Source organism: Monopterus albus, unplaced genomic scaffold (genome assembly GCF_001952655.1).
Source record: "Monopterus albus unplaced genomic scaffold, M_albus_1.0 scaffold382.1, whole genome shotgun sequence".
Taxonomy (NCBI): domain Eukaryota; kingdom Metazoa; phylum Chordata; class Actinopteri; order Synbranchiformes; family Synbranchidae; genus Monopterus; species Monopterus albus.
In genome coordinates this window covers 16,732-22,360 of record NW_018128262.1, presented here as the reverse complement: position 1 = coordinate 22,360, position 5,629 = coordinate 16,732, and the positions used below count along the sequence as shown (strand labels likewise).

Sequence of the window (5,629 nt, the reverse complement as noted above, 5' to 3'; positions counted from 1 at the left end):
AAAAAGGTTGGGGACCACTGATCTAAGGCATGCTAAACTGTTAAGGTGCTAAAATGTGCTTAAAAAGTGTGTATAAAAGGGAGATTTTGACAACTCAGTCCACCAGTTGTGTCATTTATCTCAACAACTAAGAAATTATTTGCTGTAGTGGAAACATCTATGCTGAATCATGCTGAAGAGTGCAAAGCATGATAAACAAAATGCACCTGTATGTGTGAAAAGTCACAACTGTAGCAGCTACATGCTCTAGACATATCATAATGAACCCACTTTATCGAGTGTGGCCTCAAACAAAGTCCATATTAAATTCCTATAATCCAATTATCACATTTTCAGTTGTTGCCCAGAGAAAATACAAATACAAAGTACACTTCAAGGTTCAGTGTTTATTTGTCATATGCACAGTTAGGAAACGCGTTTCCCGGTACAATGAAATTCTTACTTTGCCGTACACATGAATGCCACGTAATACAAGTGAAATATAAAGTAGATGAGCAATAACACACTTAACTCATATTTTTTCTAGATGAATTACTGAATTGTCATAGACCACATGCTGTATTACTGGAAATGTGTTTTAGTAATGAGAGAGAGAGAGCGAGAGAGAGAGGCTTCAGGTTGTCCCCAAACAATAGCCTGCAAGTTATTACACCAGTACACAAATAGATTTGAATATTTTTTCAACCACTTTACTACAAGTGATACGAGACCACATACACGCTGTCCACACATAGCTTTCTACAAATAAATATGAAAAGAACAGCTACCTCCTGCTGATGCCTGACACCAACCTAACCGGATAGAACCTGAACAACAAGATTGGTGCGTAAACACCACATGATAATGACGTATGCTCCATCCTCACTAAATGGCTCAGTAGCCAATGGACACGTGAAACCGCAGTTGTACTCGTTCAGTTGTGAGGCGTTCCGCCAGCAGCGCTCTGGTTTCTACAGCCTACCTGTCGGTGAGTAGCACATTACAAACTTTGTGTCTTCCAGACCGGTGTGTTTTCTCCGAGCGCTGATCCTGCTGTGTGTGACTGTCAACTCACTCACCGCGTTTAGCATTTACCTGTGAGAGATCTCGTTGTGTGCACAGTGTCAGGTGTCACAGGGGAGAGGCTGACTAACCGATCAGTGTAATGCTGTTATACAGGTTGTACAGTAGTTTTGTCATCCTTTGCTACCAATCCCAGTATTGTTCCAAATTCTCAATTGCAAGGATTTGGTGCTTTTATCGGTCACGCATAGCCGAACAAGAAACTGAATACCTTCAGATTTTGGACTTTTTGTGAGACACAGACGACATCTGAACTGCCTGCCTTGGGCTCTGGGAACTTGTCGTGGGCATTTTTAAATTCTTTTCAGACACCACGTGATTAATCAATAATGAAAATGATTAACTCTAGCCCGAAATCCAGTACTACTAAAAAAATCTAAAGTTATTCCACATTTTATTGTCCTCCCTGCAGTTGTGGTTGTAATTTGTGGTTGTTTTTATTGATTTTTTTTTTTTTTTGATGCACTGATGAATCAGTTAGGATAATTCATAAAATGCAAGCAGAGTTTTCCAGAAACCGAAGGCGATGCTTTAAAACAACTTGCAATATGAAACAGGAAAGTAATAAGTCTTCACTATAGATGCTTGATTACATTTTTATTGATCCAGTTTCTGTCAATAATCTACTCCCTTAAGCCAATTACAGTATGATTTTAGGTCAACCTGGAATAATGTGGCATGGTGAATGGAGCAACAGCTTTACTAGTGCTATAATGCAGGATCACTCACGTTTAAAGTGTTTGTTTTGTTAGGTAATTTCTTAGTTAGATAGATATTGATTAGAGATCCAGGATGTCTGGCCCAGGCTGTTGGGTGCTCAGTTCATTGTCATGAGTTCTGCAGACTGCATCTAGGCCAAGGTCGACTAGATTGCAGAGTCTGCAGGCAGGATGAATATTGCTAGTAGCATGATATGCTCAGCCGTAATCTTAATCATAACATTTTCCGAGGCTTACTGTTCGGACATGTCCCTGAATGTCCTGTATGTTTTTAGATACACACCACATAATCAACATTCACACACATTATTTTCTTCATGTTTTGACTACTGCCCTGGTCAGCTGCAAAGCTGGCATATCAGGTGACGCCACGGTTTGACGTTGCCTGCGTAGAATGGGCTAGCCCAACCAACCAGATAAAATGTATAGGCTATTAGGGTTCAGGGTCTTTTCATCTTCCGGGCTGCCTGCGCGCAGTTTTGGGGGTGGAAGATGCCTGGACGTGTAATGTTAATTCTTGCCTGTGACCCTTTGAATAAACCAGCACGGTTATATTTTTTTATACACTCAAGTGGTCCGCTTCGTCTCACTGAGTTCCTGGTTTGAAAGAACCGGACGTGGCTTTATAATAGAATAGAGCCTTTAGTTTGATTCAGTGAATCTAGAGTGATTTCCAAGATGGCGCCAGTGTGTACGGCCTGCTGTCTACCGCTCCTAATTTTGTTTGTTTTTGTGTTGTATTGTTCATTTTTTTTATCCGGAATGGGGTCTCTCTTTTGTTGTATGACCGTCAAACTCTGCTGAATCTGCGATTGGATGTTTCAAACTTTGTGCAGTTTGATTGTCCCAGGCACAAGTCCCTACCTCCATTTTTATCAGGAATACCCGCTTACCTTCGCCGCGTTCCGGCTCTCCCATTCAGGAGGAGGAGGAGGCAGAGACGTCGGGGCAGGCGAGGTGGACAGCTGGTAAGGCTAAAGGCCTCCTTGGCGAGTTTTTCCTCGACTTCTTTGATTCAGTGTGCTTCGACTGCCAGCCTCTGGGCTTTGCAGCGTTCTCTGGATTCTGTCCGCTCATTGCTGGTGTCGGTGGTTGGCTCGGATTGGGGGACTGGGTGGCCTCGTAGCTGTTATCCACGTCTATACCGACGTGGGATTAACCGCTCGAAGAAATACATACACAAGCTCACTTCAACCCTTGTATATATTACATAAAGGAGCCATACGAATTGTGCATATGATGTGGTACAGGGATCACACCAATGGAGCTTTCATACGGTCTACATTGTTAAAATGTTTTAATTTAGTGGGATATAAGACTGCTGTGTTTATGTATAAAGCCAGGAACAATTTATTACCTGGTGGAATTCAAAAAATATTTATTGAAAGGAAAGTGAGGGGGAATAGCAACTGTTTATAAAAATACTTAAATGCAAGCAGATTTCATCATTACCTTCCTTCTCCAGCTTTGAGTTGTCCTTATTTGAGCTGGGTCATTCTCCGGCCTTATTGTGGGCTGTGATTTATTGCCCACCTAAGTTCAATAAGGATTTTATATGTGACTTTTCTGAATTCTTGGTCAATTTTATGCCCAGATATGACCAGGTTTTAATTATTGGGGATTTTAATATTCATGTTTGCTGTATGGACAAAACTTTAGTTAAGGCTTTTTTAGATCTTATTGACTCTTTTAATCTTACACAATTTGTGGCTGGTCCCACCCATGAGCACACCTTGGATCTTGTCCTATCTTATGGTGTGCCAGTTCGTGAATTTATGGTGTGCCAGTTTGTGAATTAGACATTTGTGATGCTGTGTTTGCAGATAATTTGCCTGTGTTATTTGAAATTGATTTTATTTGTGATACAATTGCACCTTGTGCTATTCCACGGCTTTGCCATACGTTTAATTCTTCCACTTCTATTCAGTTCTCTGCTTTCTTTAGTGAAAATCTTGTAATATCTGACTCTGCAGACACAGAGGAGCTTGCACTAGATTTCCACTTTACTTGTCAGGCTGCTATTGATGCAGTGGCACCATTGGAGGTTAGGGAGCCTAGGGCTAAGTTTGAGCCCTGGTTAAATGAAGTGTCCTGTGCCAGAGTGTCGCAGGGCTGAGCGCAGGTGGAGAAAGAATAAATTAAGGTATCACTTCAGATACTAAGAGACTCTTGGCATCGTTATCAAACAGTTGTGAAAAATCTTGAGAAATTATTTCTCTAACATCATTCAGTCGAACTGTCATAAGCCTTGTGTTCTGTTTTAAGGTTACTGATTCTGTTCTGAATGTTCCTCAGGTTGCCTGTGTTGAGTCCTCCTCTGCCCTTTGTCAAAAATGTTTACATTTCTTCAATGACAAGGTTCTTTCTACTAGAGCTCAAATTCTAGCTCCTGTTTATGATTTTCCTGTTTCTCGCTCCTGCCTTGCTATTTTTGATCACTTTGAGTGTGTGTCTCTGTCCAGTTGCCAGGAGATTGTTGGGTGTTTGAATCCCTCTGGCTGTCCAAGTGATACTATTCCTCCTCAACTTTTAAAGGAGGTTTTTCCGGTTGCGGGGCCATTTGTCCTTTCTGTTATTAATAGTAGCTTATCCTTTGGGCTGGTCCCAAGGAATTTTAAACACACGGTGGTGCAGCCATTGATTAAGAAACCTGGTCTGGATCTTAACAGTGCTTGCTAATTTTTGGCCTATTTCTAATCTGCCATTTCTTTCCAAGGTTCTAGAGAGGATAGTTTACACTCGGTACTGTCTTTTTTTGGAAAGGCATAATATTCTTGAGCTCTTTCAGTCAGGGTTTAAAACCCTGCACAGTACTGAATCTGCTCTGATGAAAGTTTTAAATGATATTTTTCTTGCCACCGACTCAGGGAACTGTGTCGTCCTAGTGCTCCTTGATTTAACCGCTGCTTTTGATGCAGTAGATCACAACATACTTATTTCTTGTTTAGAGCACTGGGTGGGTATTCAAGGCATAGCTCTAGAATGGTTTTGGTCTTACCTTAAGGATCGAACCTTCTGTGTGAAGCTTGGTGATGCTATGTCTTCCTCTGAGCCCCTTTTGTATGGGATTCCACAAGGCTCAGTCCTTGGACCCCTTCTTTTTTCCCTCTACCTTCTCCCACTTGGCTCTATACTTAGGAAACACGGTATTTCCTTTCATTGCTACGCAGATGATAGCTAGCTCTATTTACCAGTCACAAAGACAAATTCTTGTGTTAGGCCACTGCTTGAATGTTTTGAGGATATTAAATCTTGGCTTGCTCTTAATTTTTTGAAGCTGAATGAAGAGAAGACTGAGGTGATGGTGTTTGGTGATACTGTTGGGTCTCCCTCCATTGACCTGGGCTTTTTAACTCAATATAACAAGAAAAATATTTCAAACCTGGGGGTTAAGATGGACCCCGGTCTAAAATTCGATTGCCAAATTGCAGCTGTTGTAAAATCTAGTTTGTTTGTTTTTTTTTCCAGTTAAGGGAGTTGGCCACATTTAAAATGAATGATCTCCAGATGGCTCTTTGAGACACTGATTCATGCTTTTATCACCACCCGACTGGATTACTGCAATGCACTGTATCTGGGGATTAGCGAGTCTTCTATTGCTCGCCTCCAGATGGTCCAAAATGCTGCAGCACGTCTTTTAACAGGCACACATTAATATGAACACATTTCTCCAGTCTTGGCTTCCTTGCACTGCTTACCTGTCCATTTTAGGATCCACTACAAAATTTTATTATTTGCTTTTAAATCCCTCCATGGCCTCGCACCTCCCTATTTATCTGACTTGCTTCACTGGCATACACCTACGCATTCCCTGAGATCTACCAATCAGTTTCTTTTGAGTGTGCCCA

At 41.4% G+C, this 5,629-nt stretch overlaps 2 protein-coding genes across 2 annotated transcripts in view; one reads left to right on the top strand and one right to left on the bottom strand.

Annotated features, from left to right (window-relative positions):
• Nucleotides 1-5,629, bottom strand: part of LOC109951381 (guanine nucleotide exchange factor DBS-like) — a gene marked incomplete at its 5' end in the record, with an annotated part of 148,395 nt that overhangs the window by 128,140 nt on the left and 14,626 nt on the right.
• Nucleotides 853-5,629, top strand: part of LOC109951382 (lactosylceramide 1,3-N-acetyl-beta-D-glucosaminyltransferase A-like) — a 14,514-nt gene continuing 9,737 nt past the window's right edge. The window contains exon 1 of the mRNA XM_020585860.1: nucleotides 853-967. The gene's annotated coding sequence lies outside the window, so the exon portion shown is untranslated. The remainder of the gene's footprint in view (nucleotides 968-5,629) is intronic.